This window comes from Anas platyrhynchos, chromosome 12, assembly GCF_047663525.1.
Source record: "Anas platyrhynchos isolate ZD024472 breed Pekin duck chromosome 12, IASCAAS_PekinDuck_T2T, whole genome shotgun sequence".
Taxonomy (NCBI): Eukaryota; Metazoa; Chordata; class Aves; order Anseriformes; family Anatidae; genus Anas; species Anas platyrhynchos.
This window is the reverse complement of record NC_092598.1, coordinates 619,630-646,082: the sequence shown is the minus strand read 5'-3', so window position 1 is coordinate 646,082 and position 26,453 is coordinate 619,630. Positions and strand designations below refer to the sequence as shown.

Below are 26,453 nucleotides of genomic sequence, written 5' to 3'. Positions count from 1 at the left end.
AATCATCAGATCTGAGTCCGGGCGCTTCCTGCTCCGGCGACCGCCAGCCCCGCCGCCCGCTCCGCTCCGCGCCGCGCCGCTCCGCCCCGACCCGACCCGAGCCGCCCGCCGCCGCCGCTGCTGCTGCCGCCCGCGGCCCCCTCTCTCCGGGGGGCTGCAAACTCCCCGACAACGATGCTGCTGCTGGGCAGCGGCGGCGGCGGCGGCGGCTCCCGCTCGGCTCCGGCTGCTGCCCCCGGCTCCCGCTGCTGCTGCCCCGGGCCCCTCCGCGGAGCGCGCTCCTGCCGCCGCAGCCGCCGCAGCCTGCATGGGATCTGTAGCCCCCGCGCCGCCGCCCGGGATTAAAAGCGCCGCCGCCGCCGGAGCAGCGACCGCGTAAGTGGCAACTTTTCTGCCCTGTCCCCCGCGCGGGCTCCTCCTGCTCGGGGCGCCCGGGCTGCTTTGCATGGGGCTGGTCCGGCCCCCCCCTCCCTCCCGCTCCCACCCACCGCCCCGGATCCCCCAGCAAACTTTGTGCCGCTCGCCGGCCCGGAGCCCCGCCGCCGCCGCCGGGGACGCGCAGGTGCCGGCGCCGCGGGGGCCGCTGCGCGCCCGCGGAGCCCCCGCCCCGCCCGGCGGCCCCGGCGGCCGAGAGCCGGCGGCCGAGCGGCCGCTGCCCGGCTTTGTGCGGCCGCGGGGCCGCCGGGCGGCGCGGAGCGGAGCGGCGAGGCGCGGAGCGGGAGCGGAGCCGGGCGGCGACCGACCCGCGCCATCTGCATAATCGATGGGGCGGCGGGCGGCGGGGCCGGCGGCCCGCGGGGGGACGCGGCCGGGCGCGGGGCCGGCGAGGCCGCGGGGCGGAGGCGGCGCTGCCGCCCGCCGGGACCCCCCCCCCCCGCCCCGGCGGGACCGGGCGCGCGCGGGGGGCTCCGCGCAGCCGGGGCCGCGGAAAACAAAGGGGCGAGGAACTCCCGAGCCCAGCCGAGCCGCCCCGGGCCGAGCGGCCGGCCCCGCGCACGGACCCCGGCGCCCGCGTGGCCCCGTCCCCGGGACGTGCTCCGGAATAGAATTGCAAATGAGAGTAATTATTATTTTTATTTTCGGCGGGCAGGCTCAGTTTTGGAAAGAATGCGGCTAGGGGGATGGGAGAGGTGAAGGCAGCAAACGCCACTGTAGGCCAATCCCCCCTTTCTCAGTTTCAGTTTTTAATTACTTAATGCCGAAGCGCACAGCGCGTATCTAAATATTTGCAAATGCTCTTTCCTATTGATTCCTCTGAATAAACTGCTCTCCTCGCCTTCGGAGGGAAGGCGAGCCGTACTCTTCTGAAACTAAACCTCAGAGGAGAGTATGTGCTTGTGTGGGGGGACACGTACGTGTGTGTGTATATGCGTATGCATGTAGCACGTACACATGTTTTTTTAAAGTGTGAATTATTTATAAATTGGGTTTGGGGTTTTCTTTTTTTTTCTGAAATTGCTAAACTCCTTTCCCCCGCTCTTTTTTCTGTCCGTCCCCCCCCCCTTTTTTTTTTTTTTGACTCTGAGAAAGGTCTGTTTCTCTTTCAAGCTGTGCTTGAAGCTGCTCCTGGGTACGTCCAGTACTGCGTGGCCGTGCAATGTATGCGCGTGTCTTCCTCGTCTGTCTGTCTGTCTTTTTCCTCTCCTCACTCCTGTTTAATATGGAGCAATTTTCTGGAGGCTCGGTGACTCCCTCCTTAGGGTCACATTGAGTTCGAATCTGACTGAAGGTGCAGGAATCCTGCGACGGGGGAAATAAGAGAATAGAGAGAATGGGGTCAAGTTGGCTGCTTAGAGGCCAAAACTCCCACAGCTGCCTTTAAAAATATATATATAATATTTGGCTTTCCTCGCCATGTTACGAGTCGCAGCCTCCCCTTTCAGGTATTTTCTTTACAGCTTAAAGCCTGCTTTTCCTTTTGCCCCCCCCTCCCCTTCTGGGGGAGAAGAGGGGGGGGGAATAAAAGGAAAAGAAATGGGGGGGGGAGAAAGGGGAAAAAATAAAACCCATTGAGTTTAGGCAAATAAGGTTTGGTCTCCGTATCCTATTACAAAGCACTTTGAATATGCAAGACATCACACAAGACCAGTTATTCCAGTTACGACAAACTTAAAAAGAGAAAAGAGAGGCATGTTTAGATTGTAATTTGTTAGAGCAAGAATCGTATTTAAAACTCTGTCTTTTAAATTATTTTTTTTCCAGCTTCGCATTGTATCCGGCCCTTTTCTGATGTCAAGGGCTGGTTTTCTTTCCATCATCATTATTATTAAAATCTTTCAGCCGAGTTTAGGAAGACCGCTGCGAGCAACACATTTTCTGTATTTTTGTTCCTGTATCTCGGAGGAGAGTTGGCAGGGATTCTGTGGTTTGCAGTTACACAATATGTTATCGTGTTTTTAATCACTAAATCATTGCAGCGGTTATAGATTTACAGTCCCGGGGTATTACCGAGCGCAGCGCCGGGGCTGCGGGGCCGCGGCCGGCCGGGAGCGCGCCGCCGCCTTCTCCGTGCGGCCGGGTGCGCCGCCGCCGCCGAGCCCCGCTCCGGCCGCTCCCCGCGCCCCGGCCGCGCGCCCCCCGCCGCCCCCGCCGCGCGCTCCCCGGCCAACTTGGCGCGGGCCCGGCGGTGGCGGCGGAGGCGCGCCCCGTCCGGCCCGGGGGCTGCGGCGGGGCCGGGCCGGGCCGGGCGGGGGCCGCCACCTGCGCCGGGACGGGCCCGGGGGCGCGGGGCGGCCGCGGATCGGGGCCCCGGGCGGCGTCGAGGCGGCGCGTCCCGAGCGGGGCGGGCAGGGCCGGGGCTGCCCCCGCTGCTGCCCCCGGGGCTGCCCTCGGGCCCGGTGCCGCTCCGCGGGCGGCCTCGGGCCGGGAACAAAAGCGAACAAAAGGCACGGGAGAGGGGAGAGGGACGAGGGGGGCTCCGCTGCCGGGCGCGGGGCTCGCCCGCCGGCCGTTCCCCCCGCCCCGCCGGTCCCTCTCGGCCGGGGCGCGGCGGGCACCGGGCAGCGGCTGCAGCCCCGCTCCGTGCCCCCGCCTTTTGTTCCCGGGGCGCGGGGCTCCGCGGGGCCGGGCACCTCGAAGCGGCCTTGTCGCGGCCGCTGTCACGGCAGGGCCCGACGGTGGCAGCCCCGACAGCAACCGGGACCCGCCGGCCGCCCCCGTGCCGCTGCGGGAGCCCCGCGGCGCCGTGCGGGAGGTGAGGGGCGGCGGGGCTGCGGGAGCGCCCGGCAGCCTCGGCGGGGATGCAGGAGCCCCGGCCGACGGACGCGTGGCCGGCTGCGGCTGGCTCCCTGTCAGCGCTTCCCTCCGCTTTCCCAAATAGCGATAGTGATAACAACAATAAAATTGTTGCGTGGTCAAGCTGAAAAACAAACAGCAGGCTTTGGCGTGGACTTCATTCAGACACCGCGTTTTGCTGGCGCCTCGCTCCCCCGAGCGAGCGTTCCCTCCCGTCGGTGCCAGCCCTGCTCGCTGCAGCGGGAGCCGTTCGGCAACCATCTTCTCGTGGCCGCTGGCGGTGGTTGCACGAATACCGGGCCGGGTGCAGTGTTTGAAGTCGAAGGTATCTTTGCACGGGAGAGATGAGTACGATTTCAGAGAGACCAAGCGTGTCACGCTGCTGCTCTCCTCCGCCGGAGCACGCCTGAGGTTTGGCCTTTGTGCGGCGGTGGGGCTGCCCTGGCCGAGCTGGCACGCGGATGCCGTGGGCTCCTGCCCCGTGCCCTCTCCGCGTGCTGCTGTCGCGCCTGGGGCCCCTCTGGTGCGGTGCCGTGACCGACCGTCGCTGGGGGCCACGGCGTGGGAAGCCTGCAGAGCTGCTCCCGTTCACTCTCCCTTTGTTTTCCTGCAGTGGGGTGTCCCCTCCCAGCCCCCCACCCCGCTGGAGCGGTGTCGTGGCCCTTGCGGGAGGTTTACACCTCCGTGTGCAGGAGGAAAAGAGCGGCCTGGCGAGAGCAGCGCTGCGGCCGAGTGGGGCCGGCAGGGCCCAGCGCGTGGCGGCGGAGCTGTCGAGGGCCACAGTGGAGTGGGAATCGGGACAGCTGTGCGCAGGCCTGGGCGCAGCCGCCCCTAATGGTTTTGACGGAGCTGTTGTGGTCTGTTGTCTGGAAAATCTGCATTCTGCGTCGTGCCCGAGGGGGGCCTCGGCACCGCAGACCGTGGCGCGTACCTAAATATAACCGCCTCGCGCCGAGGGGTGAGGTGAGGGCAGGAGGGAGCCCGGCCGCCGTCCCGCCTCCTGCTTTGTCTCTGATCTGCAATTCATGCATTTTTATTTGCTCCCGAGGTCGGTTTTGTGTGTAGGCAGGGATTGGAGAAACAGATAAATTCCAGCTAGTTAAAAAAAAAAAGAAAAAAAAAAAAAGGTGGATGAGGAGGGCTTCCCTGGCGGCTGGGAAGCTGGGGCTCCTCGCTCGCCTGCTCTGGACGTGGGTGCCTGTGTCTGCTCCCAGCCTGCCCGGTGGGGCCGGCAGCGGGCCAGGCACCAGCTTCTGCCGGTGTTGTTCCTCCTCCTCCTCCTCGTCCTGCCCCAGATGTTGTGGGTCCCGCTGGGGCTGGGCAGCATCTGCCCTGCTGGACGGACGTGTCCGTCTGTCTGCGCGGGGAGGTGGGTGTTCATCTCCACAGCAACCGCCGGCTGGCGAGCGGCGGTGCTCCGCGCCAGGTGCGCGCTCTGTGTATTTTCAGAGACGGAGCGTAAATATTGTTAAAAGTTGGTTCCCATCTGAAACGGCTCCCGGCCGGGGCAGGAGGCCCGCGGTGCGGCGCGGTGCGGCCCTGCCCGGCAGCAGCACGGAGCCGCCTGCAGCGGAGGCGCTGGCTCGGAGGCTGCCGGACGGCCTCTGTCCAGGGCTCTCCTCCGCCGCCAGCAGCCCTGCTTTGCTCGTGGGTTTGCTGCCGTGAGGAAGATACTTGGCTGTTGATTGTAATTTCATTATGTCACAAGTGCCAAACATGCCTCTCGATAATAAAAGGCAAAGCGGAGCAGCAGTGATTTCCCCCCTGTCCCCAGAAAACAAACATTTCCCAGCGATGTGAATCGTACGGTTCACACTGCTGCGGAGCAGGAAGGTGCAGTCCCTGGCTTTTAGATCTGAAGTCTCGTAAGGGCTGAGTTATTCTGGTGCCTTTGATGGGAGCTGATGCTGGAGCAGCCGATGCATTTAGCAGCTCTGGTAAGAGCTTTTCTCCCAGCCTCCCCCACCCCGTATCTGGGAAAGTTGAGCCTTCGCGGCCTGCAACGCGTTAGCTCTCAGTAAATGTTTATTTTGATGGCACAAGCAAACCTGCGGAGAGCCAGCCCCTGCCTGGGGGGAGCAGTGACGCTCCAGGAGCGGCTCCTGACCCCGCAGCGTCCCCGCAGCACCTTGGGGCCACCGCAGGACCCCGCTGCGCTGTGAGCGAGGCGCCCGACACGCCTGGGGCTGGCGTCGGGCTCGCGGCCGTGCTCGCCTGGCTCCAGCGTGGCCGGGCGGCTGGGGTCGGTGGCGGGGGTTTTAACCCTCCTCTCTCCACTGCCTTGCAGAAACGGTACAGTGCTCACCGGGGAGTTCAGAGCGTGCATTTAAATGCTCACAGTAACGTCGTGGTGAGGTGCTTGGTCACACTAGGTGGGATTGCCGGGTTTCCTGAGTGGCTGTGGTGGCTGGGGATGGGCTGATCGCTTTTGGACTCCCTGACCCCAAAGAAGGGGGAGCCGAGCAGGACGTGCAGGTGCAGCTGGTTGAGTTGAGGTCAGGTGCATATTGTTTGGGATGAGGGTTGAGGTCAGGTGTGTATTGTTTGGGATCCTTCATCAAGGTATTTTTGGTGAGATATTGCGTAATGGGAAAGTGTGCTAGAAGGCCTGGAGGCTGGCTCAGGAGGCCAAGCAGGGGGTGTGCTTGGAGCCCAGAGCTGTGTGGTGTCACAGGCTTGTGGGTTACAGGGCTCGCCGCTCAGAGCTGTTCCTGCAGGTTGAAGGCGTTTTGAATGCAGGCTGTGCACAGCAGCTCGTGTGTTTCACCTGTACCTCTTGTGTTGCAGAAGCTGGGACCCCTCCAGAAGCAGAGCAGAAGGGTTGCCCCTGAGGTGCTGGGGTGCTGCTAAGTTCCTGCATCCAGCTGCTGAGATGACGCGATGAGGCCGTCGCTCTCCTTAGGTTTTCTCTGTTCAACAGCGTTAGATGTCGATATGTGGTGGTGGGAGCTGGGTGCAGATGAGCTTGCGTGGTGGCACCGCTCAGCACCGTGGTTCTTCAGAGCCCTCTGAGGAGCGGTGCCGGGCGGCCCTTGCTCTGGCCTGGGGCTGCTTTGTGCCCGCCTGGTCCGGGAGCCAGCACACCCCTTTGGAGCCGGAGCGCCTGGCTGTGCCCGTGTCCTTGCGTGCATTTCCGATGAGCAGCCCCTGACTGTGCCAGACAGAACTGTAGATGTCAGGCTTTGCACAGAAAGGAGAGCGGGGAGGGAGGGCGAGGGAGAGCCGAGCGCGCAGCAGCGGGGCTGTGAGTTTCAAATTAACCTTCTGCTTTGTTGATGTCTAACGCGAAGCGCCCCCCGGCCCCCCCAGTGTAATGCACACTGGCAAATTGCGAGAGTCGAGTGTGATTTACATAAAGCTATTAGGAGGAGCCAGCAGCGGGAAGAGCGCTTCGGCGGTGGCCCTTGGGAGCTGGAGCCGGACGCCCGTGCCACTGGGCAGAGCTGCTCCGGCACTGGGGGAAGGGAGAGGGGATTTTCCCGTCCTTGGAGCAGCGGTGGGGACGAGGGGCACGGACGAGCGGCCTGGGCGTTGTTTGGCCCTGCCGCAGCCGCCGGAGGTGAAAGGAGCCTGATGGATCCTCGCCCTCAACTCACAGGGCTCGGGGCGCTGCTGGCTCCTGCAGGATGCTGCAGTCGGCTTTTTCGCCTTCGGTTTTGAGGAAAGGGAATCCCAGCCTTTCCTCGTGGAGACAGGCCTGCAGCGTTGGTGCGTTCGCTCCTCGAAAGCTCCTACAGATGTCTGAGCCTAAATTTGTCCTCTTTTGTTTTCTCCTGTTAATTTTGTCCCTTTTAGTTTTGCATATTTCCTTTCCAAGTTCCTTTCTTCTGGCTGTTTTTCATCTTCGCACAGTTGAAAGCAGCTTAACACTGTGAGCTTGTTTGGAAGTCAGAGGATCCGTTTTAGTTCTGACGCTGGCTTTGGGCAAGCCACCAAATGTTTGCCTCAGCTGGAGTATGAAATGGGATAATACTTGGTTCACATGCAGAGACTGTAAGTGGGGGTTTGTTATGAAAAATCATAATGTATCTTAAATACCCAAAGCATTGTTACATCCTTAAATTTTGTTCTGTGTTACTTTCTTCCCCCCCCCTTTTTTTTTTTCTTCTTCCAGACAATTCACAAGCTGTTGTGCTTTGCTCCTGCTGCTTTCAGGTACATACATAAATATCTTCCTACCTGGAGCTGCAGGGCTCTAGCTGTGATTGTGTAGGAGGTCCTGGAGAAAGATGTCCTTTCCTCCTTTGTCCACGTTATACATAGAAAATTAATTCATTCTGTAGACCTGCTTGTTTCCCCATGCCTTGAATGTGCTGCGGGATTTTGTCCTGGCATCTCAGAAGAGGAGGGTGGCCAACTGGGGTGACAGCTGTGGTGATGTCTCGTGGTGGCAGCTCCGCGTGCAGCCAGAGCCGCACGTTACCTGCCCCTCGTGCGTGGCCGTACCTCCGGGCTTCTTGGCATGCGTCCCGTTTCCCTGCCTTGCAGTGGGCGCAGTTACTGCTTGCATTTGCTGCAGGCCGCATTCTGTAGGCTTGCTACGAGCAGATGCCTGGAGTCCTGGTTTTGTTGACCTTGCATAGGGGTTGCGTGTGCGTGAATCTCCCTGCTGAGCCGGGTTTTCCGTCAGCTCCGTGACGCACCCACCTCCACCGGGATGGGGAGAGGAAGCAGGAGCCTGGGCTGGGGGCTCAGGAGCACCCGTGGGGCTGAGGAGTGGGCCTGGGGGCAGAGGGGTTCTCCTGGAGGGGCCTCCATGGAGTTGGGTCGTGCCTCAAACCTGTGCTGGAGGAGTGGGCGCTGGTGTTCCTTTGGTAGCATCTCCTCAGCCTTCCTGTTTCTGCGGCTGTCTGGAGCACACCGCACTGGTGTGTCAGCGTTTGTTGTTCTGGAGGCTCCGAGTTTCAGCAGTGTGATACATGAAATCATGGCAGGTGAACTTCCCAAACTCGTGTTCCTCAGGATGAGCTCGTATGGGAGTCCTGCTGGCCCCTGTCCCACGGGAGAGCTGTGTGGAGGTGCGGGCCGGCAGCTGGGCCGTGTTGGTGGCCGTGGGGTGGGGAAGGGGGAGAAGTGCCCGTGGGGCTGGCTGGTGCTGGAGGAGGGCAGGCAGGGTGTGCCGGGCAGTGCTGCGTGCTCCGTGCCCTCCACGTGCTGCACGGTCGTGCGTGGGACGTGTGCTGCGTGCTGGCCGAGGATGCCTGGCCCCAGGGAGGGCACCTCACCACCCCCTGCCTGCTGCCGTTTCAGAAACCGTTTGCTTGGCCAGTGGCAGGAGCGCCTGAAAGAGCTGCCGCAGAGTTTTTCCTTGGCTGTCTTATTTTAAGCAGTCTCTCCCCTGCTTTCTTGTTATTTTGAGCAGAATGGAAGTCCTGGAGGTTTGCAGGAGATCCTGGAAATTCCCCAGGTGGGTCTGGTGCCAGAGCAGCCCTGCGTGAAAAGCTCCCTTCATGTCAGGCTTGCAGCGGTTCCACCTGAAACTGCAGATGTTTAAGCAGCAGAGCAAAATTCTGAAAGTGCCTAGGGAATTGCTCCAAACAAGCCGAGGAGGGAGGCTTAGCTCTGTGCTGCGGAGCGCGGGCTGGCTGGGGTCAGCGTGCAGGCAGGGGGAACGTAACTCGCTCTCCCTTGAGATGTCCCAGCTGTGCTGGGGCCATGGACCTGGTTGCCAGAAGCCCCCTGCGAGGTCCTAGTGCAGTTGGCGACGCGGTTGGGAGCGTCCCAGCCAAGTGTTCGTTCGCTGGTGCTTCTCTGGGTAACGTCAGTGCGCGGTGATGGATGCTGTCTGCAGAAGAGGTTTCCATCCATCTGGTGAAACACGGTCTGGTTACTTGGGGCAGGACCTGGATGTCAGGACTCTGTTTTTTCTTCCTTCAGCCGTCTTTTTCACAGCCCTGCTGGGTATCAGGCCCCCGAAGCAGCGACGATTAGTGAGATGCTTTTGATGAGATTCTGCAAGAAGCCGTGGCTATGCTCTGGAGGTTGTGGATTATGTGGTTTCTCTGTTGCTGGTCTTCAGCACTGATACAGCCGTCTGCCGTGTTCAGTCCTCTGTCAAAAGCACGTTCAGGCCTCTTCTGGTGAGAAGGGGAGGGACAGTGCAGGGCACAGCCTGTTGAATTGCTGAGGCCACGGAAGAAATACCCGAGTGCGCGGCTCATTACAGAAAGCAAAGAACGCGAGCAGCCACCTCCCTCCTTACCGCCTGCCTCGGCCTGTGCAGAAGGAGCTGGCTGCCTCTCGGAGCTTTGCAGAGGTTTGGACCTGCTCGGCACAAGCCAGCAGCGGCTCGCTCAAAGCAGGGAGCGCGTCCTGCAGTCACAGCTGTGAGGCAGGCAGGGAAGTGCCACCTCGACAGAGACGAACTGGCAGAGTGGGGCTCGGGAGCAAAGTTCCTGTTTGCTGCAGGATTTGTTCTGTGCCTCCAGCTTTGGGCTCTGGCTTCCCTGGGCTTCTACTGAGGCTGACAGGGTTTGGGTTCAGGACCCTGGTGGGAGCAGGGGCCGGCTCCTGGGGGCTCTGTGAGTGGGTCCTGGTGACCCTGTCCCTCCGTGGAAGCTCACCAGCCCCGGCCCAGGAGAACGTTGTGGCTTCCCTGAAGCCTGGGTGGAGGTGTAAGGCAGAGACACAAGGGATAAAACATGGGAATCCCAGGGTCGATTTTAGCTGCAAAGTTGCTGTTCGTCACTACTTCTGGGGATTGCTCATGCCTTCTTGACAACTAGATATAACACAGGACTCAGAGGCACACAGTGCAGATCGTTCACCAGAGCAGATTGTGGTACAAAAGGGCTTGTCTGGGTGGAAGCAGCTACTTTGGGTAGCAAACAGAGAGGACAGAGGTTTTGTTCTTTAGCAGTTTCATTGTGTTGAGTGTAAATGTGTTTTGTTTTGTTTGAAGGTTCCTTCTTCCTTGTGCGAGCCTCCTGCACAGCAGAGGAAGAGAAACACAACAAAAATAGAGCGTGTGTTTTCTTAAAACGAGATTGCTGTGGCATGTTTAGGACTTGAAACTGTGTGACTTTGAAGTTGACTTCATTTCACGCTGGCGATATCCTTTTAACTGTCTTAAATAAACAATACAATTCAGCTCTAAAAGTGTCTTGTGAAAAACTGCGCTTGGTTGCTAATTCTGACTGTTTCAAAGATTTTCATAACAAATATGCTCATCTTACTAGCAAACCTTCCTACTTAGAGAAGTTTGCGTTGATTTATTATTTTTTTTTCAAAGGAAATACTTACACATTAGAATGCCCCGTGGACATTATTTTCAGTTCAAGAATGGTTTATTTTAGTTTGGCTTAATTGAATTGGAAACAGTTATAAGCTGTACCAAAGCTAGTTGATTTCAAACCAAAATAAGAATGTCCGCGAGCAGGCTTATACCATGGTGAGAAAATCAAGCTGCATTCGCATGCATGAATTTGTCATTTACTCATGTATACACAGACTTGGCAAGGAGATCTCTCGCAGAGCTGAGCGCTGCCTGTGTTATTATGCAGGGGTAAGAGGAGTCAGAGGCAAGAAGTGTTACAGAGGCCATAGTTTTTGCATCTGTTTGAAGCCAGTGCTGCTGCTTAGAGCACTCTTGCCTTGAATGCTTTTTCTTTTTGCTGGCACAGGACTTTGGTGCGGTGGCATAGGGAAGTAGTTTAGGGAAGAGACCCGGGTAAGAAAAACTCTGCCAAAGGAGAGGAGAAAAAAAAAGACTTCCTCAGTCTTTTTTTTTCTTTTTTTTGCCAGCTTCCCTTTAATTTGAAATAATCGTGTGATATGGTGTGTCGCTGCAGAAACTGCTGTGCTGAAACGCAGTGGGGGTAGCGCAGAAGCAGAACAGAGTGCCCTTCCCCACGAGTGGTGGCTGGGGCCGTTTCTTTTGCTACCGTGTGGGCTTAAAGTGTGCCTTGAAATAGGGCCTGAACATGCATCTGGTGCGGGGCTGCTGTAGAGGAAGGCACTGCTTTTAGTGATCTGTATTTCTTTGTCTCCTTTTATTTCTTTGTCTCTTCTCCTTTCAGGAGTACAGTGCAGTGTAGCTCAGAGGATTTCTGCGTAGCCTTGCAGGACTCTCCCTGCAGCAGCTCTCTGGGAAGGGAGAGCTGAGCCCCTCCGAAGGTTCTTCCCCATCTGGGGCCCTGGCTGCTGGGAGCCAGCAGCTCTGCTTGTGGCTGCAGACAGGAATTGCTAAAATCTGCAGTGGCAATTCTTCCGCACTCGGCTGTGTGGGGTTTCCTGCCTCTAATCATGAGTTTCTCCAGCAACTTTCCCTCCGGAGCACGCGTGCAGCTGGGCTGTTTGCAGGCTGAGCTCCTGCCCACGGGCAGTGCTGTGCTTTGCACCTGTGCAGCTCCAGCTGTGCTGTTGCAAACCTCTGCTGCAGGTTTTGTGCCCCACTGATTTCTGTCACTACCTCCCACTCCTGCCAAAGGCAGGCATGTCAGAGCGGCTGTTTAGCCTAGATTACTTCTGGTTTGGTCCCCCTTAAATACATAAATAAAACGAAGTCTTTGCTTCCCTCTGGTCTTCTGCAGTAGCAGTGGTCGGTGTTGCTCTGAAGGAGCTATCTCTGGTTCTCCAAGGTGTTCATTAACTGAGTATCTCCGTGTCCTCTTCCCTGTCTCTCCAGCCAGACTGACCTAGAGACTTCCAATCTTCAGGATTCTGATAGTCCCAGTCCTCTTTGAACCCTTCACTCTTCTGTTTAGTGTTCTTTGCAGTTATAAAACAAATACTTGCTGCAGATTTCAAAACTGATTTTGTTTTTATTTAAACAATTGCAAGATAACGCTTAGAAGCAGCCTTTCACATCTCTGCAGCACCCTGGAACATAATTACATGTAGTGGAGGGGGTGGCAGGGGGACGTGCAGGCCGCCGGTGAAAGCCGAGAGCTGCCTCGACCGGCACATGTCATGTTCTTCTCCCTGAAGGCAGGTTGTATGGGGCTGGATTTTGCTCCTGGATGTCAGCTGTGTTTGCATAGTATTCCTGTTGTCTTTGTAAGTCAAGCGTGTTTCGGCTGCGCAGCAATACACATCTGAATACCAAAGGCTGACGGGGAGCTCGCTCGAGGCGAGGCGTCCGCCTGCGTGGAGCTGGGTGTAGTGCCACGCACCCGACAGTGCTGGGTACTGCTTGTGCAAATGTGCTGTTGGACTTGAGCCCGTCGGGACCTCTGATGCTTTGCTGCTACCTGCAGCAGCGAAGGGCTCTCTTTTTATTGACTCAGAGCTGAACTTGTGTGATAAGACAGGCCCAAGTGAGAAAATTTTACCAGATTTGTTGAAACATTTCAGATGGGGATAAACAGATGCAACCCCAGCCCGTGGACACGCTTGTGTGCAGTGCTTTATCGCGTCCTCCTTTGGCTGATGATTGAACGTCCGTGCAGGGTGTTGCACTAATTTACCTCCATCAGTTGCTATAGTGATTTAGCTACATCGGTACAACATTCAGCTCAGTTTCACATCACTTCAGCTTTGTCCTCCAACAGTAATGGACATCTTTATATAGATGCCCATTTTCCTGGTCATTAAAGAGTAATTCCTGTATAAAGCCATCAGATTCTGATTGTTGCTACAGATTGAAGATTTCTTAGTGGTTTATTCTGTACAGAGTCATTAGTGAAGAAAAACTTTATACCCCAGAGTGAAAATGTGAGCTTAACAACTGGCTTCCAAGTCAGGACTCATTACTCCTGCAAACACATACTCGAGAGGTTGAACAAGAAGGATGGTTTCTAAATCAGGTGGTGAAGGACACAAGAGTAGGAGCTGCTGTTAGAAACTGTGATTTCTTTACATTCAGGTGGAAAAAAAAAATTCGTCTAGAATATCTCAACTTTAATACTCTTAAAACCACGTAGGCATGTATTATCTGTTGTGGTAGAGAAGCTCAGCCTTTCTATCTTGCTTGATTGTTCAAACTTGGCTCCTGTTTAGTTGTGTCATGCTGCAGCCTCTCTAAGAAACCAGGCATGCTCACTGACTGCAGATAAGGAGGTAATGAATTTCTAAACACTGCTCTGAAAATGCCTGCCTGGGCATAGTTTAATGGATGGTTCCCATTTATGGGGGGCTTCGTGTAATCCATGGGGGAGACGTGGGCAGTCCCAGGACAGCCTGCAGACCAGGACGTTGCTGGTTTGCTTTGTTAGAGCTGACAGACCGCTGCGAGTTACAGTGACGAGAAACTTGCATTTAATAAAAGTCACTGTGGAAGGGTTCTTGGGATCTTGCCAGGGAGAGTTTCCTGTTTAAAATTAGAAAGTGGATTTTTTTTCTTTTAAGCCTTGATGTAAACTGGTAATTGCTTGAGTTTTCTTTTAAATCCTAAGATGCTAGTTGGGGGGGGGGGAGAACAAGCAGAACCCCCCCCCCCCAAAAAAAACAAAAAACAGTGGAGTTGTAGGCTTTGGTTTTTTGTGAGAGGAAAAATAGTGAATTTCTTACAATAGTGAGTCTTTTTCTGTGGTAACAAGTGAATTGTTAGGCAGTGGGCAAAGAGATCAGACTGTCCTGCTCCTCACCAGGGGCTGGGGAGGACGTGGGCTGAGCACAGCTGCAGTGCTGCTGGCACCCCAGAAGTGCCGGGAGTTTCAGGAGCAGGGAGGGAAGCTGCACCGAAGGGCAGTGTGATAAAGCAAACCGCTGTTGTCCTGGCGTTTGGAAGGGTGAGCTTGCGGAGCTGCAGCAGTAGCCCTGGGTGCTTCAGGTCATTTTTACTGTTTCTGGCTTTGGGACGTTCTTCTGTTGTCTCAGGTGTGGGATTTGTTATTAATGATTTGTGCTGCCTTCTGCATCCTCCCTGGAGGAAGAGCCCTGATGAGAAGGCTCCTGCAGGTGCACAGCATCTCAGGGAATCGAGCTGATGGATCTCCAGGTTCCCCTAAATGCCCTTTGCCCACCTTTATGCTCCCTGGGCCGAGACTGCTGTGGCTCGACCCAAGAGGTGACACCCAGACGTGTCCGGCCCCGGCTGCTGAGGGGTGCGAGGAAGGGGTGCGGTTACTGGGCTCTGAGGTGAGACTGGAGAATTTATCCCATTTCTTTGTTGCCTTTTTTTTTTTTAACGTGTGTGGTTGTGTTTTGTTTTGTTTTCTAATATGGAAAGAAACCTTATCCCTGTGGCTTCTGTTGCTGCTGGTAATGGGAGTGTTCACCGAGATAAGGCCCCTCTGCCCCCCAGGAGGAGGCTGGCAGCCTGCCTCTGCTCCGACCCACCTCGCGCGGCTGTCCGGGCTGGATTTGTATATGCTAATGGGCCCGGCTTGTCCTAGCTTGTTTGTAATGATTTGTGGCTGCATTTATATGCAAATACTAACAACTTGCTGCTGAGTTAATTAGCGTTTTTTCTCTTTGCTTCCTGGAGCTTTAGCAAAAGGTCTTTATTCTCCCCATTTCGGGTGTCTGACCTGCCCCCCGCTCCCCCAGCAGCACTGCACGTGGCTGCCGGGTGCCACCCTGCCGCGGGCGACGCCGGGAGCAGTGCCCGGCCTGGGTGAGCTCCGTGCCATGGGCACACGGTGAGCGTTTTGCCGGCTGGCCCTGGTGGCTGTGGCTGTGCGGTTGGGGAAAACCAAGGCAGCCTCCCTCCCTGGACGGGCGGAGTGTTTGCTTTTGAATGTGGAGGTGGAGAGCGATAGCTGCGGTCGGATGAATGACTCTCGCCAGACAAGAGGCTCCGAAGGCCTGTCTGGTGACCTGGACATGACAAGGATGGAGTGGGAACCGCTGGCCTTTGACATCAGCATGGAGTTCGGTTTTCACTTTTGGGGAGGGGCAGGCAGGCATTTCCTCTTCCCGGGAACAGCGTGTCTGTGTGCTAGCTCGGACTCGAGGTTTTGCTCCTTGTAGTTTCTCATTCCGTCTCGCTTCTTGTGGTCTGTGCAGGTGTTTGCTTTCCCCAGAGCTGCACGTCGATGAGCTGCTCACCGTGCTCAGGGCCAGAGGGAGGAGGGGGTACAGCACAGCGCCCCATGGCCGGGGCAGGGGGCTGCGGACACCCCGCTGAGGAGCACAGGGGCTGCGGAGCCTGGGTGGTTCTGTGAGTGTCCTGTGCTGCTACCGCTTCTTGCTCTGCTTCCTCATCCCTCCCTTCCTCCTTTCTGCCTGCAAGCCAGGCCTTTTTCAGTTACTGTGTCAGAACATTTGTTGGTGGTGTTAAGCCTTTGTGTTCGCCCTGAAAGGTAGGGCCCTGGCTGCTCAGCAGCAGGGGCAGGGCGGAGGAGCCTGAGTGCTGCAGCCTCTGACCGCTGCCGTGGCTCGCCCTGTGCAGAGGCAGCAGCGGCACCATCCCCGCCTGGCTGGGGCAGGGGCTGATGTCCCTGGGCTCTGCATGCTGACAGCCCGTGCACGAGGCTCTGTGTTGTAGGCTCTCGGCTCTATTTACTGATTTTTGTATGTTTTATTTGCATGCTAGTTAGCTTGCAAGTTCTTTGGGCAATAAAACGCCTTAAGTGGAATATGACATTCTGAGGTCCCACCTAGGTACTGGGAAGGAAACAAAGTGTGAGGCCACTGAAAGTCAGCAGCAGAAATTGGTAAGCTTTTGTCCCTAGGTTGTCTCTCTTCAGTCTTTTCCACTGTGCTAATGTTTAGAGCCTTGTTTTATCGTGGGATTGTGGAAGAGTGAGTTTGCGGTGTGATAGAGTAACTTCTCCAGCGTTGGAGTCAGCAAGAAGAGGGGCATGTTCCCAGGGATGGAGCTCTGCAGCCTGATATGAAAGTGACTAGAAGTGGTCACTTTCTTCTAGTGGTCAGGAGTCTTTCACCCTGTTCCTGAAGCCCTGATTACCACGTATTTTCACCATCACCTTATGGCTACTAAACAAAAGAGTTTGGGTAGAGTATTTTATTTTGGTTTCCTGCTGTAACACCCTTCTGCATTGAAGAACCTCTTAACCCAGTGGTGTTTGTCATTGGTTGGGTTTCAGACCGAGATGATGTGTTTTTCCCCTGCCTTTACTGTTACTTTTCCATTTCACATCCTGCAAGGCAAAGGGACGTGGAATTGCAGACCTGTCCTGCTGCCATGCTGGATAACATGGTTTTGATTAATCCAAGGGGGGAAAAGTCAGTTTCTCGTAGCAACCCTGATGATTAAAGCTCCAGGAGAGGCAATTATTCCTGGTGTACGAAACTCTCCTACCACACTTGTCATGGGTGTTTTTTTAAAGCTCATCCACTGTGGCAAGTCACTGCTGCTTTTTGTAGCAGTGCTCATGGAGGCTCTGACAGACAGATGCCTTCCTCCTGCCCCTCTTCCTCTCCTTGTTGTTTCTAGACTTTTCTTGCAGAATGTGTGCTTCCTGCAGGAGAGCTGTCACAGGAACACAGGTAGCAGTGGTTGTCTGCCCCAGGACAGGGCTTCCCCTGCTGGCATGGCTCAGAAGGCTGTGCAGCGCTTGGTGTAACGCTGAGCTGGTGGCTTTGGTCTGTCCTGCAGGCAGGTCTTGTGGCCACCTGCCTCAGATGGGCTGGAAAGAGGAGCAGAAAGGGTTTGCAGCTGGGCGATAGCTGGGATGGTGCCCACAGGCTCCCAAGCTTTAGAAGAGTCGAGCTCAGAGACTTTGTCTCACCGTGGAGGGCAGGGACAGAGGTGTCACTTTTGGTGAAGCTGGGCTGCTGCTCCCGCGAGGCGATGGGAGCGGTGCGTGGCAGCTGCCCGCTGCTCTGTGTGGGGTCTGGGTGGCACAGTGCCATGCGGTAAGATGTAAATACCTGTTTAAGTTAATGAGCAGCTGGACATCTCGACTTCTCCCTGGGAAAGCAGGTGATGCCCTTCCCCGAGTAGCAGCTTTGAGCATTACCGCTCTCGGGGGCTGGCTGTCTCCATACCACCGGCTGGCAGCGCTGGGTTGTGCTCTGGGCTGTAGCGGTCTGCTTTAGCTGTGGCTGTGAGAACCCGGTGTGGAGCCCGCGGTGAAATGGCCCCTTCCAGCTCAGGGGTGTGTCTCCCATGAGGCTTTCCTTAACTCTCTGCTTTCTGCCAAGCACCTCCTGACTGTGCCGAGGTCGGGACAGCCTGGCCCAGTCACTCTTGCCCTGGAGGTGTGAGTTTCCCCAGCAGAGCTGCAGGCACGGGGGATCCTTCTGGCACTGCCGGCAGCCACCCGGGGCCTCCCCGCACCCTGCGCGCCGCTGGGCAGAGTGGTTCTGGCGCCTGGGCCCTGCTGGGGCCGGCCGGGCTCCAGCTGCCTGACCCTGGGTGAAGAGTTCAAATCTGCATTTAAAAAGAGAAGGGCCATTAAGCAGTTGGGACAGTCTCCAATCAAGTTGAAACTTCATTTACAGCTGAGCTGGTGTCTTGCTTAAGACATGTCCAGCCCCTGTGTGCTGCCGGGGTGCTGCATGGCCTCTGCTGCCAATGGGGCTGAGGGGCCTGGAGGGCGCTGAGCGGAGCGCTGGCCAGCAAAGGTGGCACCTGGGGACTTTCTTCCTGAGTGTGAATTCCAGGACAATTCAGATTTTTGCTTCATTTGAAGTCTTGCACACTCTTAGTGGGAGTGGAGGACTTCACCGAGGCCCTGTTCCACTCGGATGTGGTGTGGGTGCAGCGCTGCCTTCACACACCGTCCTGCCGGTTGGCCAAGGTTGGGTGCACAGCCCCAGCCTCTCGGGTTCCTCTCCTGAGACAGGTGTCTGCTGAGCCAGTCCTTCAGCCAAGTCCTGGCCGGCAGGGCTGGAGCATCCTTCTGAAGAATGCCCAGAACCACTGGGCTGGGGCTGCAGGGGCAGCCTCTCCCACTTCCCTTCATGTTCTTTGGGATGGATGGACGTGGCTGGGAAGGACTCATGTTTCCCTGCCTACTCCGTCTGTCCCATGAGCGGGCCCAGGAGTGCTCCCCGTTTTTTGGGGGGCTGGCTGCAGACAGGAGTGGTGCGAGCACCACCAGAGCCGTCCTTCCTGCCCCGTGGTGCCTGGCCTCGCCCTGGGCTGCCTCCAGCCACGGTGCCGCAGGGGGATGCCATGGGGGCAGCAGAGCTGGGGGCTGGCGCTCTCTGTAGCCTTGCAGTGTGAGCTGCTTCCTTCCCAAACGTGTGCAGAGCTCTGCTGAGGGTCTTGGTAGCACCTCGTAGCTTTCATTTGTTTACAGGAGCGTTAAGCAAATATAAATAGTTCAGCTACTGTCCTGGCATCAGGTTTCCCCTGTTAAAGACTCGAGTGTGATTGTGAATGGGGATGAGGAAGGCCCCCAGCGTCTCTCGCGTTCCTGCTCCATTCTGATGCTAAACACCCAGTTTGTAACTGCCTAGGAGCAAGGGCGGCCTTGTGCAGTGAAGTTGCGGGATGTTGTCCTTGAGGAGGTGGCTTTTGTGACCCCTGCTCAGGGGAGAGGCCAGGGGGATGAGCAGGAAGAAGAGGTCTCACCCTGTACGCTTCACTCATCGCCTTCAGCTTGGAGGTGGGAAGGGATGTGTTCCCACCCGCTGCTGATGGACCTCAAAGTTTAATTTGGGTTAATTTCAGCCGGCGGTGCTGCCTGGTGCAGCATGCTGCTGCTCTGCTGAGGGCGAGCATCTGGGTGCCCCTGGAAGGATCCAGCCCTGGCACGGTGTCTGCGGGCACCATGGCCTGGGGGGGCTCCGGGAGGGCCCCAGCTGTGGCCGCGTGCGCTGAGCGCTCCTCTTGGTGCAGTTACTGCTTCGGTACTGTTTGTGTCCTGTCTCACACAACAACAGTTAGGGAGATTTGTGGGGTTGCCGAGGCGCTTAGCGGAGAGGGCAGGCGGTGGTTCTGCTGGCTCCTTCCCTGTGCCCCAGCACAACAGCGCGGCCCCTACCCGCGGCGATGCAGGTTGTCTGTGCCAAGGCTGTCAGGCGGTAACTGGGGTAAGGAAGTGGTCCCTGTGCATCCAGCTCTTTGAGAGTGGGAGCTAAGGTTTGGGGGGAAAATCTCCCCCTTTCTCATTTTCTGTATGTTTGTGGAAGTGATGATTTTTCTGAACCCCCTGTGAGCAATTTCGCAGCACTGTAGGGGTCTTTTAACTTCATAAAGCTCATTCTATAGGAAATGTTGTTCAGACTGGATATGGTCCAGACAGGAGATCTGAATTTAGGGTATTGCAGTGCAAAATACGTTTTTTTTTCTTGTTTTCTTTGGGCTGGTTGGACTGTTTCTGTCCTAGTGGTGCTCTCAGCGCAAAGGTCTGAGGTAAGAAGTGACTTGAAAAGGCTGCATGGCATGTGAAGAAGCAAGTTAGCTCTTAATCATATCATATATTAGCCTCCTTTGCCGTAGATACATCTGCTGTAAAATGCTTAGTGCTGAGAGCCTGATTGGGCAGCCTATGCTAAGTGTTCAAACTCCTGCTGCCTTTTTTCTTCAAACAATATCTTCTGGCTTCCAGATTTCTGATAAATTGATAAGAGGAATTGCGTGAGTCAATAGAGTTGTAGACACTTTGCCAATATAACCCTAGCGCTATTGATCTGCCAGTAAATTAAAGTCTTACTTAGAGGCTGCCGATATTTCTAATCTCCTGCCTCACCAATTACAACCTCCCAGCTACCTGGCAGAGGCAGCGGGCGGCAGACCAGGCTTCCCAGGCTTTCCCGGCGAGCCGGCGCGGGGCTCGGCGCGGGCAGGAATCGGGGTGGCCGCGCGGGGCTGCGGGTGGGAGCACTGCAGGACTTCCCTGCGCCTTCTGCCCTTACACCAGGGCAGAGCAGAGGCCGTGTGAGGATGGAGGCGGTTTAGGGACACGGTGAGCCCCTGTCTCCAGGCCGCACGTTGGGGTGCTCTGCCCCGGTGCTCAATAACCCCTCGCATGGCACGGAGCTCGGGTGGCCAGCGCCTGCAAGCCACGATGCAGTCGGTGCTCAGGTCAAGGGCGGCCTCGGCTCTGCCAGAGGGAACCTTCCAGGAGAGGAAGGGAGGCTGAGGAGATGATTTCGGGAAGAGATGTGGGAAAACCTCCCTATCCCTGCGGTTCTCGGGTCTCTTGTCCCTCAGCTGTGCCCTCCTGGCTGTGTGTTTGAAGCTGGGGACAATAATGGCAGCTTTCAGATGTCCGGAGAGGAACAATGGCATCATAGAGCTCCCCGCCGGGGCTCCCACTTTCAGCGATGATGGTTTCAGCAGATCGCTTGCCCGATAAGCCCCTTTCAAGTCTCATTTACGTTTGAAAGTCCGTAGTTAGCTTTGGGAAGAAATCTCCAGATAAATGCTGTGTTCTTTCTAATACCCCAGAGCGAAAATCAATGGGAGGGATAATTCCTTCCCTTGTCCTACACAGACTTTCATGTGTTTCTACCTCCAGCAGCACCTTTTAAATAAAGAAAAGAAAAAGCCCTCCCTTTCCTGCTCTGCCTTTTGGGGCAGAGCCCTGGCTCCTGCCAAATCATCCCCAAAGGACAGCAGCACGGTCACATCTCGTATCGAGGCTTTCCAGGACCGAGTTTGCAGGTGGGGCAGAGGCAGTGGGAGCAGCGTGGGGCTCGCAGGGCTGGAGGCAGCCGGGCTCCTGAGAGGGCTCGCGGGGTGACCCAGATAAAAACGGCCAGAGCAGAGCACCAGGAGCTGGTGGCGAAATCGGTGGTAGCGTAATTTAAGAAGTGAAGCGATTTAAAATATATAATAGTAGTAATGCTTTCATTAAATCCAGTCAAGTGAAGGTACTCGCTGTAGTAACGCTGTGGAGCTGGTGGAGTGTATACCCATAGTATTATAATTTTGTTCTGAAGTTTGTGCAGAGTGCTTTGGTCGGTAACTTCTCTGCTGCTGTGTGTCCTGCAGTGCCCGTTTCGTGGCAGATCCAGTTTCCAGAAATATCTCGGCAGGAATCAGTGGCCGAGACTGGTACGAGACAGCTCCTTCAGACTGCCCGGGAACATGCTCGTGTTTGAAAGACATATCCTCCAGAAATTAAGTTATTTAGATGGCCACCTCTGTGCTAGCTGTATTGAATTGTATTTTCCCTGATGTTGTGAAGTTATCGCAGAGGATGTACATTAAAAATTGTAACTATTCCAAGTACTGCTGTCTTGGCAGGGATTTGCTGAGTCTCATGATCTATCCGTAATGGAGTGGAGATGCTGAGCTGCAGTTGGATATATTTACCCCAAAAGCTTTTTTTTTTTTTCTCCCTCTCTGTGTGTGTATAGAGGAACCATCTGAGCAGTCAAACTGTCTGAGTGCTTTCTTTAAATTTCTGGTAGCCTAACGTGTAATACGAGCAGCAATGGTGAAGTTAGAGTACCAGGTTTTCAGGCACGAGGTTTCCTCCCCTGGTTAAAGAGGTGTATAAATTACTGAAACGGTGACAATAGAAAAGCTGAAGAAAATCTTCAGTATTGAGCAGATCCTCAAAAAAGAAGACACAGAGGTTGAAGCTGACTCAGTTCATTGTGTAAGATTTGAGATATTTGAATCCCGTTCACCCTGATGATGCTGATTCCCTATGCGAGGTCAGGTTGGTACAAGGTTTCTCTGCTGTTTCCCAATAAGTTTTTAGGGTGTTGTGTTTTTTTTTCTTACCCCCTCCACACCCCAGTCTTTAATTGAAAATGCAAACTTTATATCAGCAGCTTTTTGACACTCAGTTACCTCGCTAGTGGATGGCCTGAAATAGCGAAGGGGTTCATAATGCTGACTCGTGTCGTTGTGGTCAATACAGAAAAGGGCATTTCAGCACCCCCTGTGCTGATGTAATTGTTTTAAGGTAATTGGTTGATGTAATTGGAGGTAGTACATGCTCGCTCTGTCTCAGCGGGTGCTAATCCCTGCTCCTGGAGGCGCGGGGTGGTGCGGGATGCGCAGGCTGGCTCTGGCCTTTGGGTTGTGCATCCATGGGCCCGTGCCCAGGCCATCAGTGCCTGTGTGGTGCAGCGTCTCCTCTTCCAGGCCTGGTGGGAGCATCTCCCTGCCTCCTGCTGCCTCCTGGGACCCTGCCCCAGGGCCCAGCTCCCAGCCAGCTGCTCGTGCCGTGCTACCTCCCCGGGAGTCTCAAGGTTGAGTGCCACCCACAAGTTCTCACAGCTTAGTCCAGCAGATAACTCCTCACTCATCTTAAGCAGTACAAGTCATTGACGAGGAATTCCGCGTGCTTTTCTGCGTGTTTCTGCTCATAAAGGCTGGTAACTACTTTCTGCACCTCTCAGTGGAGTAGAGGAATAACCCAGGATGACTTCCATCATGAATATTACGTGGCATTTGACAGGGAGAGACAGCACTAGGATGAAAACTATTCATTAGCAGCATCTCTGTGTTTATCTGGGTTTGCTTTTAGGATCGGGATCAGCTGAAACATTTTTCTGGTTGGTCTGTGGTGATTTTGTTTCAGCTGTTAAAGGAACAGAGCATGATTCAGCAGCCAGCCCTCACATTTCTCCTTCTTTGAATCCTGAAATATTTAGTGCTCTGTATGTGAACTTAACGACTGAGCAAGAGTATGAACAGGTTACAGTCCCAAACCTCTAATTTTTGACTTGCAGGAAACCTAAGTTTGGGATTTTTATGCTTTTTGTCCAGGCTGGTCCGTCAGACGGCATTCCTAATTTATTTCCACAAATTGATGAAGGCTGTAATTTACTATTTCAAGAAGCATGTGGTTCAAAAGACCTTTAATTAAAAAAAGAAAGTTCAGTGCGTGTCTGAAACTATAAGAATCACCAGACTGGATCAGAACGGTAATTTGTAGTAATTTGATCTGTGTGAAGTGTATATTTCTTCCTTATTTTCTTTTTTTCCAACCTGTGTAGCAGTATATTTATAGAGTCCTAAAACACAGGCTTTGAATGGAACTTTTGCATTAGCAAAAGAGTGATTTTGCTCAGAACAAGGCTGCCTCTCCTTAAAGCCTCTCACTAGATAGCTTGTGCCCATGCTTCATCACTTGTAGTTGGAGGGAAAACCTTAACTCCTAACCTAATGCTTGTTCTGAGGTGATACGAGAGAGCTTTTTTTTTTTGTCTTGATGGATAAAGACTAAAATAGGTCATAGCTGTTTATAACAATTATCTATATATTGGAAAAGATATCACTGTCTGTTCTTTTCCAAAGTTTTACAGGACCAATTATTCATTGAAACAGAAAGGTTTGTATAACCTTCAGAACAAACCTTGACAGTGTCTTACTACAAATCTGACCTCCTGTATGTTCTCAGGCCTCTGTTGCCTCTTGGCTGCAGCGGTGGCTGGCAGCATGGTGTTTCCGAACGTGGCCGAGCGTTGCCTTTCACTGTTAGCAGGTGTCACTTTGATTTTGGTAGCGTAAGGTAGGAGCACCTGATTTACTTCTTTCTATCCCTTGTTACATTTGAATACCTCTGTTTTATTCATGCCTGTCCTTTTGCCTTGTGCTCGCCCTCATTTCCGAAATCTCAGGGTTTCCGAGCTTTTTGCATGTGCAGCGTCCAAGCCACCTGCAGCTGGGCTGGGGCCGGGCTCTGCTCTCCAGGTGCTGTGCGGCTGCTTCCCCGTCCTGCTGCACTGCCCCTGCTGCAGAGGTGTTCGCTGCTCTGCCCCCAGCGAGGCACAGGCTTTTGTCCTGTGATGCTGCACCTAATTAAAAACCTAGAAATGCACACGAGTAGCTCATAGACATCTCTTTGTGTATTATCTAGCAGAAGAACGCCATATAGAATTACCTGCCACTGTGAGGTTCTCTGAGGCTCCTCTCTGTTCGTCTCTACGCGTGACTGATCTAATTGTTTAATTTACAGATTTTCCTGCCTGACTGTTCAGCTGGTCTCCAGGAATCACTGGTATATTTGAAGCAAAACATTGTACTTGGTGCACACAGCCTTATGGTAAATGCTCCGCTGCCATGCAGTAATAAATGGCTGATTTACAGTTCTTCTATTAGTCACCGAACTTAATGTTTCACCTTGAATATTAAAAGGAAGTTGAGGCTAAAAGGAAAGCATCGATGTTGTAAAATGGTAAAAGTTGAGTAAAAATAAACACTCCCCCAGGAACAGTAACTTCCAGGGGCACGATACTCACCGCAGGTTCAGATTGAGGACCCACCACGGTGCGCTAGGCTGTACGGGCCGTGCTGGGCCTTGTCTGCACCGTTTGCGCCTTCTCTCCACGATGTAACCTCAAGGTAGCCAGGCTGGCACAGCCTGTAAAATATTGTCCCCGGCGTCCTAGCGGAGGTGTGGTGTGAGCTATAAAGAGTGCAAGATGCCCAGCAGTGTATTAAACACTAGTTGAGTACAGGAGGGCAGCATATCACAGGAGAGAGATAAGCAAAGTTCTCTGATTGTGGATCAATAAAGGTTAGTGACATCATATCTCAAAGTGAGAGAACCTGCTTTCTGCAGAGCCATTTATCAGATCGCAGGCTGGAGCAGCATTAACCTCTTCCTAGCCGGATCTCTGCTCTTCATCTGACTCCAGGCACAGAAACCTTCCCTGCTGGCAGCAGAAGGCTCCCTGACCTTGCCGTGTAATCCTGGCAGGGTTCTGCCGGGGCAGCCGTGCTGTGCTGGGCGCTGGAGGGGTTCTCCGGACGCTCCTGCTGGCTCCTTCAGTGTGCTGCCTACGGCGGGACAGTGCTGTGCTGCCTGGAAGCTGGGGTGCGAGGTGTGCTGCAGCCGGGAGCACTCCGCGTTTCAGAGCTTGTGGCTCTTCTGCCGCTGGTACGGTTTTGGTGAGGAGTAAGATGCTACGCATGGGTGCTCAGAGATAAGGGAAGTGAATCAGTTTGGTTAAAGGTCTGGCATTGTGCCAGGCATCGCAGGATGTGGTTGCAGGATGAAGAAGTGTGCTTGGATTAGTTTGGTTTACATGGCAGCAGTGGCAGTGAAATCACTGCGGGACTGTCCTTAGGAGGAGTTGTAGGGGGTGGCAGGAGGCCCTGGCTGTGTGGCTGTGTGGCTGGCCTTCCCCGAAGTGTCTGTCCTCCTGTTTTTGCTGTTATTGTTACCAAAATAGATTAAAGCTAAACTGAATGTATCAGCCCATTCTGCAGTCCCGTTTCTTTGCTGTGTGCTGTGAGGCACCAGCTTTCCACATGAATGCAGCTTCTGAATGCGGGAGCGCGGGGCCGTGTGCCCGTGCCGGTATGTAGGGCAGCGAGCAGCGGCTGAGGCCGTGCGTGCTGCTGCTGGGGCTGCTCCGTTGCCGCCTTCACGTGCCGCCAGGGCAAGCTCCCGGGTGGTCGGCCCAGCCCGAGGGGACCTCTTGGAGCACCTCTGGGGGTTTTCACTTTCTGCTCTTGTGTTCGCGTTGTTGCAGATGAGCAAACTGACATTTCTGTTACTTAATTCAAGGTGATCTGCACGGCTAAAGTAACCAGTAAGTTACTAGTAAGGCAACCAAGAAGCTACAGCACAAATGTTTAAGATCTTGTTTTCCTGACGTACATGTGTTTAGCAGTGGCTGCTCACACCAGAATGTCCCAAAAGCTTCCTGGTGAACCTCCAGGGCCCTGTGTGTTGCCTACAGCTCTAGAGCAGCTGTCTTAGGGAAAATCTGTATTTTCTGGTGCTTCTGTTTAAGACTTCTGCCTTGCAACCAACCTCTGTGTCCAATTACCAGTTAGAACTATGGTTTATATTCTTAGAAAGCCTTCATAACCTTTTTGGAAACACTGTGCACTGTGATGCTTCCATTTAGGAGTTGTACGCGTTGTAAGATACAAAATTCTCTACAGATGTAGCTGGTGAAGTTGACTGACGTTTTTTGACGCTTTGAGCCCCACTTTCTCAATGACATTGAACTTGGAACACAGCTACAACTTGTAAAATAGGGCTGCTTTTTCCCTTCTTGCTGTGTTGAGGTTTATGGGTGACAGCACTACATTAGGACAAAATAAAATACCCCAATGTATTTGGGACCTGTTGATTTCTGTTACACAGCCCAAAACAAGTGAAAAAAATAATTTTTGGTGCAGGTATTTCTGCAGCGCTGGAGCAGGCTTCTGGTTTGCAGTGAATGAGAGGAGAGGCTCCTGCCTGGAGGAATCCATGGTCTGAGTTCAGAGATAAGATAGGAGGAAAGGCTGACAGATGGAGGGTAAGGGGCAAGAGAAGAGTTAATTCCCTGAATGAGCTTCTGTTGTCCGGCAAGGAAATGCCTTTCCTTTTTTTTTTTTTTTTTCCAGAAGCTACAGAGATTTGAGTTATAAAGACTTTTTGATTACCTTTCATCCTTTTTTTGCACTGGTGACTTCTTATTGGAAAAAGAGCCCCTTTTCTGTGGTTCTTGCGACTGTGCTTCAGGGAGCAGCTGGGGGCTGTGCCGTTCCGCGTCCTGGCGGGTCGGAGGAG

The 26,453-nt window shown here is 54.7% G+C and overlaps 1 protein-coding gene across 4 annotated transcripts in view; it reads left to right on the top strand.

Moving 5' to 3' along the window:
- The first annotated feature begins 235 nt into the window (after nucleotides 1-235).
- The window catches only part of ZFHX3 (zinc finger homeobox 3), a 166,019-nt gene continuing 139,801 nt past the window's right edge, over nucleotides 236-26,453 (top strand). The window contains exons 1-2 of one of the 4 annotated variants that reach the window (XM_038185565.2): nucleotides 4,995-5,912; nucleotides 6,022-6,136. The gene's annotated coding sequence lies outside the window, so the exon portion shown is untranslated. Of the gene's footprint in view, nucleotides 376-917; nucleotides 1,061-4,994; nucleotides 6,137-26,453 lie in introns of those variants that run through there. The other 3 variants (XM_038185561.2, XM_027466394.3, XM_038185560.2) reach the window with 3 other exon arrangements.